This window comes from Mirounga angustirostris, unplaced genomic scaffold (assembly GCF_029215605.1).
Source record: "Mirounga angustirostris isolate CCGP_5_RB_7025 unplaced genomic scaffold, mMirAng1.0.hap1 SCAF_13, whole genome shotgun sequence".
NCBI lineage: Eukaryota > Metazoa > Chordata > Mammalia > Carnivora > Phocidae > Mirounga > Mirounga angustirostris.
The window spans coordinates 96,946,684-96,960,045 of NW_026991721.1; the positions used below are offsets into that span (position 1 = coordinate 96,946,684).

The window sequence follows — 13,362 nt, forward strand, 5'->3', positions numbered from 1 at the left end:
AGAAGTTTTGTCCCAAGGAGTGTTCTGGTTTGGGCCTCACCCATGTCCACTTTGTGGGGCTGGGGGGGGGGGCTCCCCATTCCCCTTTGTTGCTGGGCCCTCTCCGGGCCTGCTGGCAGGACGGACTGTTCTGCCACCCCCCAACAATCCCAGAGCTTCTTGGAGCCCAACGCCTCTAGAGCTGACCCCTCTGGCCCCTGGGATGGCTGAGACCCAGTGGCTGGCAAGGCCTGGAGAGACAGTGGCCCTGATGAATGAGATGTAAGTGAATATTAGTGCTCTCAGCCTGGCCATCGGGCGTGATTTGTCATCTTTCACCCAGCGCCTTCCCATTCCCCTGGAGGCAGGCTCCATATTAACAAGTCCTCTGCTTAGGAATATAAATGGGGCATTTGGAATTGCTCCTGACAGCCTGAAGGCTGCTAATGCACTCAGGCCTTGGGGTGGGTGGGAGCGTGTGTGTGTGTGTGTGTGTGTGTGTGTGTGACTCCGAGGTGCCCTTGACTGGCCAGGGAGGCCCCCACCCTGGGCATCAGCCTGCTTCTGAGGCAGGCTCCTGCTGCCTTGACATGGGCTGGAGGGGGCCTGGCTGGCTCTCAGACTCCCCCCCCACCACTCAGAGCTGAAGGCGAAGGTGAGGGGACTGTCGCCCCCTCTTTAAGGCGCAGTCCTCCACCATTTCAGTGCAGAGAGAAGGTCAATGGGGACCATGGCTGCTCTCATTTGAGAGCAAGCCCTTCCCTCACAGACTGCAGTGTCTGCTCCTTCTCCGGCTTCCTGGGAGCCTTCCCTTCTCCCCCCTGGGGCCAAAGGCCTGGCCCTTCAGGGCACACTGGACTGTGAAGAAGGATGGGAAGGGAGGGAGGGAGCCTTGCCAAGGGCGGTGTTGCTCTGACCGCCCCCTCCCCCGGATGCCCCTGGGCTGAGTCCTCAGGTGGACTTGGGGTAGCCAACTGAGCAGGCTCCCATGCCTAGGCTCTGGCCCGGGGGGGGACTCCCAGTCTACTGGGGGGATGCCTGGGGAAGGGGACAGACTGGTGGTCTTGAAAAGTATTCTGGGTCCATGGAGAGGTACCCCTGGTATTCACTGCTGCAGGTGAGGGTGGGGGAGAGCACAGCTGAGGGGGGTGCAGAGGAGGGGGGTTCAGAGAAGGCTTCCCAAAGGGAGTGCATGAATGGGCAGGGTTGGAGGTAGGGCTGTGGACCTTCACTCAGGACTCCGTCACTGCCCCAGGGCAGCCTTCCTCCTGACTTCTAATGCCCCATCAGCCAGGGAGGGATGGGAGGCAGAAGAGGGTGAAAAGGGTGAGCGGGAGTCTGGCTTGGTTTGGCCTTTTGGGGTCACAGTGTCAGTACCTGAGTAAAGTCTTAGGGGCCTGGTACAACCATAGTGCGAGTGCCCCTCTTGGGGAGGTTCCTCCTTCCCTGGTTGCTCAGGCCTGGGTGGGTGTGGATGTGTCGGTTGCAGTTAACTTTACGGCCACTAGAGGGCAGTCCCAGCCCACGTTTCCCTCGTTCCTGGAGCAGAGAGCCCAGGCAGGGATGGGAGATGGCGTGGGGGTGCCAATGTTGGTGTCAGGCTGGGGTTCCGTGTGCTGGGAATGCAGGTGCCTGTTCTGCTGCCTCTCTGGGTTAGCGCCTCCTAGTGCCTGAGCTCTTCTTCCCTACTTAGGGAAGAAGAATCTCTGGAAATTTTGAAGTGGGAAAAAAAGCATTTTGTGTAAACATTTTAATATCTATGATACTTATTTTAGTGCCTTTTACAAAAAAGTGTTATGAATGTTAAAAAGTCTTTGTAGAAGACCACACAGTGGCTGGTCAACGTCACGGGCTTTGGCGGCAGACTCCTTGGTTGGAATCCTGGCCCCACCACCTGATTGCTGGGTGACCTTGGACAGGTTGAGTAACACCCCATCTGTAAAATGGGGACTGTAATACCTCCTCACGGGGTTATTGTAAGAATAGACACTTTGAGGGTTGCCAAGCACTGCCCGGCATAGAGTAAGAGCTCCAGGGCTGCTGCTCTGTTTTCCTATGATAAACAGTTACATTTGATTTACGTGGGAGAGCATAGGCCCAAATTTAAAGCAAAGACACTATTTTTCTTCCATTAATATTTTAAAGAACTCCTTCCCTCCCACCCCCAATGCAATAAAGTAAAAGAACTAGAAAAACTTCCCCTTAACCCTGACATTTCCTAGGCCTTCCTCTGAATGAGTGAGCGCCAATTTGCACCTTCATTTATACCTCATATTTCCAGAGGTGTGATTACCTGCTGGGCGCCCCCAGGGCCCCTCTGGGATGGTGGTGGGGGACACTTAGGCTCCCATCCCCCTTGCCACATCACAGGTTGCTGGCACAGACCCGCCATGACCCTCTAGCTCAAACTTCTGCACCCCAGCTGCACATCAGAAATCACAGCAGTTTGCTGAAGAGACTACTGGTACCCGAGCCCCATCCCCAGAGGTTCCCATTCACTTGGTCTGGGGCATGGCCCAGGCATCAGGCTGATGAAAAGGTGCTCTGGAGATTCCACAGTTCATGCAGGGTGGAGGGCCACTGCCAGAAAGGTCTTCTCTGGTGAAGGGAGGTGTCCCTAGCCCCAACCCCATGGCCTCACGGAGTTCTGTACAGATTTAGGAAGAGAAGTTTGGCTCGATGGAGGAAAGTCCTCTGGTTGTTAGCAGGGAGGACTTGATTCTAGTCCTGGCTGATGATTAGCCCTGTGTGGGCTTTTTGGTAAGCCCCCTGCCTCTGGGCCTCATTTTTGTCATCTGTCAGATGGGATGAATGACAAAAGGGTCATCTGACCAGAGGCCATGGTGAGAGTGAACGTGCTTGGAAAGAGTGAAACCCAGATACCCATAAGCAGGTTCCTTGCCCTCCCTCCCTCTCTTCCTTCCTTCCTTCCTTTCTTCTTTTTTAACTAAGCTCTATGCCCCGTGTGGGGCTCCACAAGCATTTTTTGTTTCTTCTCTTTCAGAGAGAGGGCCGCCATAGCGAAGTGCCATTGACTAGAGGGGCTTAAATGACAGAAATGTACTGCCTCATGATTCTGGGAGGCTGGAAGTCCAAGACCCAGATGTTGGCGGGACTTCCTGCGGGGGAAGTCTCCGTCCCAGGCTTCTCTCCTTGGCCTATAGATGGCCGTCTTTCCCCTGTGCCTTCACATCATCTTCCCTCAATACATGTGTTCAAATTACCCCCTTTTACAAGGACACCAAACACATGGAATTAGGGCTCGCTCTAATGATTTCACTTTAACTCAGTTACCTTTGTAAAGACCTTATCTCCAAATAGACGTCATCTTCCAAGGTACTGGGGGCTGGGATTTTACGTAGCATTTTTAGGTGATGCCAAGTCAATCACAGGGAGTGAGAGAGTGTGATTGCTTGAGTCACAAAACAGCAGCAAGAGCAACAAACCAAAAACACTGGAAGAGGACAGAGTTGGGAGGCAGAGACCAGGCTTAGCTCCCATCCCTGAGCAGCCCTCCACACATATCCCTGCCTTGTGCCCCCTTCCCCGGGGACTGGCCTTCCTGGTCCTGGGGTGTGTGGGTGTGGCTGGAGGGAAGGGGACAAAGTGTGTGTGGCCCAGCTCCAGGGGGCACCAGACACACTGCAATCTAAGTGGGTGACACTCCCTGAGCAGAGCTCTTGCACAGTGTGGGGGTCCTCACAGGAGGACAGAAGAGGGGAAAGGGGTCTGTATAGTGGTGCCATTCGGTTGCAAAGCAGGTGGGATGCTGGAGGCTTGGCAATCTCCCATCCTGCCTTCACGTGAGTTAGGCAGAGGGGAAAGAGAAGGAATACTGGGCCTCATGTAATATTCAGGCCAGGCAGGGTCCAGGGCCTTGTTCCTGTAAATGATTAGTACACCAGTTGCCTTCCTGCCTCCCTCCCCTGTCTGTGACCAGGGATTCACCAGGCAGTGGGTAGGGGTGTATGTGTGGGGTGCAGACCTGCTGCTGGCCAGGTGTGCATCCATATTTATGAGGGGTGAATCCTTGGGAAGCAGCCAGATGCTGAGCATGCCAGGCGATCTGTTTGGGTCAGCTGCTCCATTCCTGGCCAGCCACTGGAAGGAGGAGATTCTGGAATGTCTGCCCAAACAGTGGTACCCTGATTTGTAGTGTTTGCTGATTTCTGTGGTGTAAATACTCCCACCATGGCTGATTTTCAGCTACCAACATGAAGTCACTGGGTTCACAAAACTCCTGAAAATTTAACACTTTGGCCCAGCTCCCTTGGTATAAAAACAAACAAACCCACAACTGAGGCCCACAGGTGGAATAGCATAATATCACATAGCAAGTTGATTAGGGGCTCAGCTGGACTACATTGCCAGATTGTGTTGGAGCATGCCTGTCTTCCTGGTGTCACCATTGATAATGGGTCCTCTGCGACAGTGGGGGCAGGGAGGTAGAGGCCAGAGGTAGCTGTGGGAGCTTGGCTGCCCAGCCTGTGCCAATAAGAACACCCAACATCAGAGAACACCTTATAGTTTGCTAAGTGCCTTTTTACCTATTATCTGCAAATTTAATTTCCACAGCAACCCAGTGGGGTATATATTGTTATTATGTTTTACATTAGAGGGAGCAGTTGTATGATTTCTAGGTCATGTGACCAGTAGGTGGCTGTGCATTCACCTAAACCTAGGTCTGCTGAGATAGTCTTAGTTTCTCCTACTCCCCAGGATACTGAGGCCCTGATGCCTTCCCATTAATGCAGCCTCTCCAGGGGCCCCAAATCCGCCCACCTATAGAAGGCCTAGAGCCAGGCACAAGTGGGAGCCCCTGTGCCTTCCACTCTGGTATCAGCCTAGCATAACAGGTCCTTCTATAAGTGCCAGCTATGGGGTGAGTGACCACTGGGCAATGGCCAGAGGGGCTGACTTTTGCCCTCTACTGCTCCCTAAGGGTGGTGCCCTTTGGTGCCTGCGTGCTGCCCATGCCCATCCCATCTGTTTTCTTCTCATCCAGGACTGGGACCTCCTGTGTACTTCACCCGAGACCTTTCCAGGGTCCTCTCCACCTCCCAGCCTCAGCCTCTCTTCCCATCCCTCACAACACACACTATATCCCAGGCCTTTCTTCCAAGGCCTTGCCTGGGACATGTGAGGGAGATGTTCATATGTGTGGATCTTTGGGTTTATTGTGGTTCCTCTCCTGGAACAAGTTCTCTTCCTGGTCCAGAGCAAAATACAGATGGAAGTCTCAGCCCCAGCCCCATCTGCACCTCTCAGGCCAGGTCCAGTTTGTTGAAGGGGACTGCAGCTTGTCTGGGAGTTAGACAGACCAACAGGGGAGGAAAAGAAAAGCAGTGAGGAAGAGAGACACGAAGATACCACGTATTGGAGAAATAGTAAAAGCAGATAACCAACTGATAGGTGCTAGGCACTGTGCTGAGTCCTTATAATGACCCTCTGAGGGATCCCCACCTGAGGGTTGAGGAACCTGAGGCTCAGTGAGGTTAAGTACTTTGCCCAAGATCACAGAGCCAGTGGGTTTGATTCAAACCCATTGTGTCTTTTCTTACCCATTACACTACGAGGCATCCTGGTTAAGGAGTAGGATACCAGAGAGAGTGAGGCAAGGAGATTGAAAGGTGAGAGAGTGAGAGATGGAAGGTGGGTGTTTAACCCAGCACCCTTATATCACTGGGGAGGGCAGCTTGGGGTGCCACAGTGGAGAAGCAGTGCATGGTACCAGGAAAAAGAGCATCTGATGAAGAGTCAGGATAGCCTTTGGAGCAATGTCACTGTGGGAAAATCACCAAACCTCTCTGGGCCTTGGTTCATCATCTGCAAAAGAAAGTAGTAATTCTGCCCTGTTTGCCTCTCAGGGGGGTCCTGATGATAATAAAAAGTAATGGATGTAGAGAGGATTCTGTGAAGATGGCAGAGTAGGAAGCATCAGGAATCTGTCTCCCTACTTAGAAAATCATTGCACTGGCAGAATCTGTGTGATCTAACTACTTTGGAATTCTTGAGTCTATTGAAGGCTGGAAACTTCCAGGAGAAGACTTGGGAAGTAAATTGTGGTTAATTTTGGTCAATTTCAGCTCTTAACACAGTAGTGGCTCCCTGTTCTGTCCCCCACCCTTCAGCCCCTTGGGAGGCAGATGTGCATATGTTCCTGGAGCAGCTTGCACACAGCTTGCTGGAGCTGGGGTGGGCTAAAGGGACCCAGTCATCCAAATATTAGGGATCTCTGTTCTAATTGCTAATTGCTGCTTCTGATCACAGAGGTGCAGACAAAGAGGCAGCAATTATTGTTGTTACACCTTCAATTGTTACAAGCCACACTCGCTATGGCTGAAGTGACTTCTAGGGCATTTGAAGAGCGAGGACACTTCCCTTCCACCCTTCATTTTTTTCTTTTTTCCCTTTTGGGGAGACAGACATTATAAACTATGACATTCAAGGACAACTTCATATACAGGGAAAATTAGAAAATGACCATACAACGCCAGGCAAACTCACAAAAAAGACCCAAGAAGACATTAAGTTTACAACTGAGGCTGATCCTCAGCACAGAGACAGACTACAACAATTAAAACAAACAAACAAACAAACAAACAAACAATAACAAAAGCCTAGCAAACTCGGGGAAGGACAAGAATCTGATTTCCAGATTTGCTACATTATTTGTTTCAAATGTCCAGTATTCAATAACAACAAGAAATCACAAGGCATACAAAGAAACAGGAAAGTATGGCCCACTTAAAGGGAAAAATAAATCAACAAAAACTGTCCCTAAAAAAGACTTAATGGCAGATATACTAAACAAATACTTTCAGGTAATTGTCTTTAAGATCTCAAAGAGCTAAAGGAAATTTGGAGCAAGTGAAGAAAATGATGTATGAACAAAATGGAAATATCAATAAAGAGATAAAAAACCTAAAAGGAAACCAAAAGAAAATTATGGAGCTGAAAATTACAATAATTAAAATGAAAAAAATTCACCAGAGGGAATGAAAGGCAAATTTGAACAGGCAGAAGAGAGAATCAGTGAACTTGAAGATAGGACAATGGATATTATTGAGTCTGAGGAACAGAAAGAAAAAAGATTGAAGAAAAGTGAACACTTTAAGGGATTTTTGGGACATCATCAAGCAGATCACCATATGCATTGTGGGAATCCCAGGAGAGGAGAGAGAGAAAGGGGCACAGAAAATATTTCAAGAAATGATGGATGAGAACTTTCCAAATTTGATTAAAGGCATGAGTATAAACATCCAAGAAGATCAATGAATTCCAAGTAAGATGAACTCAGAGAGACCCACACTGAGATACATTATAAGCAACTTTGAAAAGACAAAGAGAGAATCTTAAAAGCAGCAAGAAAGAAGCAAATTGCTACATACAAGGGATCCTTAATCAGATTATAGGCAGATTTCTCATCAGAAATTTTGGAGGCCAGAAGCAGTAGGCTGATATATTTAAAGTACTAAAGGAAAAACACCTGTTAACCAAGAACCCTGTATCTAATAAAACTGTCCTTCAAAATTGAGGGAGAAATTAAGAAATTACAGATGAACAAAAGTTGAGGGAGTGCATGACCACTAGACCTGCATTGCAAGAAATGCTCAAGGGAGTCTTACAAGGTGAAATGAAAGGACACTAGACAGTGACTCAAAGCCATATAGAGAAATAAAAATCTCAATAGATGTAAATACATTGATGGTTATAAAAGCTAATATTATCTTAACAATGGCTTATAACTGCACTTTTTGTTTTCTACCTGATTTAAGAGGCTAATGTATTTAAAAGAATCATGAGTTTGTAGTTTGGGGCACACAATATATAAAGATACAACTGAGAACACCTGCAACTGAAAGGGGTGGGGAAAGAGCTGCACAGGAGCAGAGTTTTTGTTGTTATTGAAGTTATGCTGGTATAAATTCAAATTAGAGTGTTATAACTTTAGGATGTTAAATATAATCCCTAGGATAGCCACAAAGAAAATAGCTATAGAATATACACAAAAGGAAATAAGAAAGGAACTTAAACATTTCATTACAAAAAATCAACTAAACACAAAAGAAGACAGTAGTACAGGAAGTGAAGGACCAAAAAAAAAAAAAAAAAGCTATAAAGCATATAGAAAACAAATAGCAAAATGACAGAAGAAAGTCCCTCCATATCAGTAGTTACTTTTAACTATGAGTTGATTAAACTCACCAACTTAAAGACAGAGACTTTTGCAGAATGGATAAAAACACATGATCCAATTATATGCTGTCTGTCTATAAGAGACTCATTTTACATCCAAAGATACAAATAGCTTGAAAATGAGAGGATGGAAAATGATATTCTATGCAAATAGTAACCAAAAGAGAGCAGGAGTGGCTATACTATTTTCAGACAAAATGGACTTTAAATCAAAAGAGGATACAAGAGACAAGGACATTATATATTAATAAAAATTTTAATACAGTAAGAAAATATAACAATTATAAACATTTACTCACCTAATGACAGACCATCCAATGTATATGAAGAAAACTGACAGAATTGAAGTGAGAAACAGTTACACAAGAATAATTGGAGACTTCAACACGCTACTCACAATAACAGACAGAAGATAAGTAAGGAAACAGAGGGCTTAATGCAACGAACCCCTATCTTTAATAGACAAATACCATGTACTTTACCCAATGACAACATACACATTCTTCTCAAGTGCACATGGGACATTTTCCAGGATAGGTGATTTGTTAGACCACAAATTAAGTCTCAAAAGATTTTAAAAGACAGATATACAAAGTATCTTCTCTGACCACAATGAGATGAAGTTAGAATCAATAACAGATGAAAAACTGGAACTTTTATGAAATTGTGGAAATTGAATAAAGTTTTAAACATCCAGTGAATCAAAGAAAAAATCAAAAGGGAAATTAGAAAATACCTAGTGATGAATGCATAAAAAAGCAATGCACCCAAACTTATGGAACACAGCAAAAAGAATTCTAAGGGGGAAATTTATAGCTATAAATGTTTACATTAAAAAAATAAGATCTCAAATCAACAACCTAACTTTACAACTTAAGAAGCTAGAAAAAGAGGAACAAACTAAATCCAAAGTGCAGAAGGAAAGAAATAATAAAAATTAGAGCAGAAGTAAACAAAATAGAGAAGAGAAAAACAATAGAAAAAATCAATGAACCCAAAAGTTGGTTCTTTGAAAAAATCAACAAAACTGACAAACTTTTAGCTAGGTGGACTAAGAAAAAAGAGAGAAGACTCAAATTCTTAAAATTAGAAATGAAGGTGGGGATTACCAGAGTACTATCAAAGTTGCACACCAACATTGGATAACCTAGATGAAATGGAAAAAGTCCTAGAAGGACAAAGCCTATATCAAGACTAAATCACAAAGAAATAGAAAATATAAATACACCTATAACTAGTGAGGAGATTGAAGCAGTAATAAAAAATTTCCTGACAAAGAAAAGCCTTGTACTCAATGGCTTCCCTGTGCATTCTACCAAACATTTAAAGAAGAACTAATACCAATCCTTCTCAAACTTTTCTAAAAAACTGAAGAGGAAGGAACACTTTCTAACTCATTCTATGAGCCCAGCATTATCCTGATACCAAAGCCAGAGAAAGCCAGAAACTACAGGATATCCTTTATGAATGTCAATGTAAAAATCCTCAATAAAATGCAAGCAAATCAAATTCAGCAGCATATTAAAATGATTATTCATCATGGCCAAGTGGGACTTATTCCTGGAATGCAAGGATGGCTCAACATACAAAAATCAATCCGTGTAATAAAGCACATTAACAGAATGAAGGAGAAAAACCCACATGATTATTTCAATTGATGCAGAAAAGGTATTTGACAAAATTTAACACCCTCTTATACTAAAACACATTAGGAATAGAAGGAAACTAGTTCAACATAATAAAAACCATACATGAAAAAACTACAGTAAGCATTATCCTCAATGGTGAAAGACTAAAAGCCTTTCCTCTATGATTGGAAACAATACAAGAATACCTGCTTTCTTTCTTTTTTTTTTTTTTTTTTAAGATTTTTATTTATTTATTTGACAGAGAGAGAGATAGCGAGAGCAGGAACACTGCAGGGGGAGTGGGAGAGGGAGAAGCAGGCTTCCTGCCGAGCAGGGAGCCCGATGTGGGGCTCGATCCCAGGACCCTGGGATCATGACCTGAGCCGAAGGCAGACGCTTAACAACTGAGCCACCCAGGCGCCCTCAAGAATACCTGCTTTCAATACTGCTGTTTGGCATAGTATTGGAAATTCTAACCAGAGCAATTAGGTAAGAAAAAGAATAAATGCCATCCAAAGTGGAAAATAAGTAAAATTACCTCTGCAGATTATATGATCTTATTTGCAGAAAACCCTAAGGATTCCACAAAAAAAAACTGCTAGAAATAATAAATGAATTTAGCAAAGTAGCAGAATACAAACTCAACACGCAAAAATAAACTGGGGGTGCCTGGCTAGCTGATTCGGTGGAGCATGCAACTCTTCATCTCAGGGTCATGAGTTAAAGCCCCATGTTGGGTGTGGAGTCTACTTAGAAAAAAATTGTGTTTCTATCCACTAACAATGAACAATACTGAAAAGGAAACCACAAAAACAATCCCATTTACAATAGCATCAAAAAGAATAAAATACTTAACCAAGGAAGCGAAAGACTTGTACAATGAAACTATAAAACACTGCTGAAAAATTAAAGAAGGTATAGATAAATGGAAACACATCCCATGTTCATGGATTAATATTGTTAAAATGTCGATACTACCCAAAGTGACCTACAGATTCAATGCAACCTCTATCAAAGTCCCAATGATATTTTTTGCAGAAATAAAATTCATATGGAAACTCAAGTGACCCTTAATAGTTAAAAGAATATTCAAAAAGAAGAACAAAACTGGAGGACTCACATTTCCTGATTTCAGAAGTTACTACAAAGCTACAGTGTAAGCTACATTATCAAAACAGTGTGGCCTAAAGATAGACATATAAACCAGTGGACTAGAATAGAGCCCAGAAATAAACTCTTGAATATATGGTCAAGTGATTTTTGTTAAGGGTGCCAAGACCATTCAATGGGGGAAAAGACAGCCTTTCAACAAATGGTGCCAGATATCCACAGGCAAAATAATGAAGTTGGACATTTACATAGTGCCATATACAAAAATTAAGTCAAAATGCATCAGACCTAAGTATAAGACCTAAAACAATAAAACTGGTGGAAGGAAACATAGGACAAATGCTTCATGACTCTGGATTTGGCAATGATGTCTTGAATATGACACCAAAGGGACAGGTGATGAAAAATAGACAATTGGAATTCATGAAAATTAAAAATTTGTGTACCAAAAGACACCATCAACAGAGTAAAAAGGCAGCCCACAGAATGGGAGAAAAATTTTGCAAATCATATATCTGATAAAGGATTACTATCTAGAATATCTAGAAAATTCCTAAAACTCAACAACAAAGAACATGATTCAAAATTAGGTGAAGGACTTGAATAGACATTTCTCCAGGGAAGATATATAAATGACCAATAAGCCCATGAAAAGATGCTCAGTTGCACTAATCATCAAGGGAAAATCAAATAAAAACTACAATGAGACACCACCTCACACCCATTAGGATGGCTACTATAAAAAAATAAAAAAGAGAAACAGAAAAAAAAAAAAAGAAAACAATACAACAGGATGCAGAGAAATTGGGACTCTTATGCACTGTTGGTGGGAATGTGAAACTGTATAGCTATTGCCTGTGGAAAAGAGTATAGCACTTTCTCAAAAAATAAAAAATAGGATTACCATATGATCCAGCAATTCCACCTCTGGGTATACACCCAAAAGAATTGAAAGCAGGGTCTGAAAGAGATTTTTTCCCTGCCTCCTCCTCATGGTTTTGGGTACTCTACACATTCAGAGAAACTTGTCTAGTAACAAACTGTAGAAATGACCCCTGAATTATAGTTTTTGGAAGAGATATTTTGTATACCTGTGTTCATAGCAGCAGTGTTTACAGTAGCTAAAACATGGAAGCAACCCATGTGTCCATCAACAGATGAATGGATTACCAAAATGTGGTATACACACACATGGAATATTATTCAGCTTTAAAAAGGAAGGAAATGCTGTGATGTGCTACAACATGGATGAACTTTGGAGACACTATGCCAGACTGCCACAAGCCAGTCACCCAAAGTCAAATACCTTATAATTTCACTTATATGAAATACTTAGAGTTGTCAAAATCATAGAGACAGTAGAATGGTGGTTGCCAGGGAGACTTAACCAAGGAAGTGAAAGACTTGTACAATGAAAACTACAAAACACTGCTGAAAAATTAAAGAAGGTATAGATAAATGGAAACACATCCCATGTTCATGGATTAATATTGTTAAAATGTCGATACTACCCAAAGTGACCTACAGATCCAGTGCAACCTCTATCAAAGTCCCAATGATTTTTTTGCAGAAATAAAATTCATAGGGAAACTGGAGAAATGGAGCGTGTGTGTTTAATGGGTATTAGAGTTTCAGTTTTACAAGATAAAAAGAGTTATGGAGATGGATGGTGATTATGATTGAACAACATTATGAATGTATTTAGTACTACTGAACTGTACACTTAAAAATGGTTAAGATGGTTAAATTTTGTGCTGTGGGTATTTTACTACAACAAAAAAAATTGAATCACTTCTTGGCCTTTGGCTAAGATCAAGTGCAACAAAAAAATTGAAAAAAAAAAAAAGGGATGTGTTCACACAATTGCTCATCCAGTAAAATATACTGGCCATCCACCATCTGCCAGGCACTGGGAATAAGAATGAGCAATTCGCACATCATCCCAGTGTCTCATGGGGCTTCCAATCTAGAGGGCGTTATAGGCCGTTACAATAGAGAATGCTAAGTGCTAAGTCCAGGTAGTGATAAGAGTCAAAGGAGAAGCACTTGATCCAGTTTAGGGTGTCAGGAAAGTCTTCCTGGAGCAAGTGGCAGTGAGCTGAGACAGGACAACAATTAAGAGTTGGTTATACTAAGGATTTGGATCGGGGAAGAGGGAAGGTGTTCCAGGAGAGAGTATGGAGGGACTGAACATAGTTGGACTCAGCTGTATAAAGATCACTTCTTTTAATTTGCCTAAAACATGCCTTGGTCAAAATTTAAAGTTAGCCTTGAGCTCTACTATATAGATTTTGTGTCCTAAGAACTATTTGCCTAACCCAAGGTAGAAATGATTTTTCCTGTTTTCTTCTAGAATTTTACAAATTTAGCTCTATATTTAGGTCTATGATTCATTTCAAATTAACTTATTTTAAAAAAAGATTTTATTTATTTGAGAGAGAGAGAG

The 13,362-nt window shown here is 43.2% G+C and overlaps 1 pseudogene; it reads right to left on the reverse strand.

The window, feature by feature from the left end:
• Positions 1–11,818: 11,818 nt before the first annotated feature.
• Positions 11,819–11,986, reverse strand: LOC123858160 (small nucleolar RNA U3; annotated as a pseudogene).
• Positions 11,987–13,362: the final 1,376 nt, after the last annotated feature.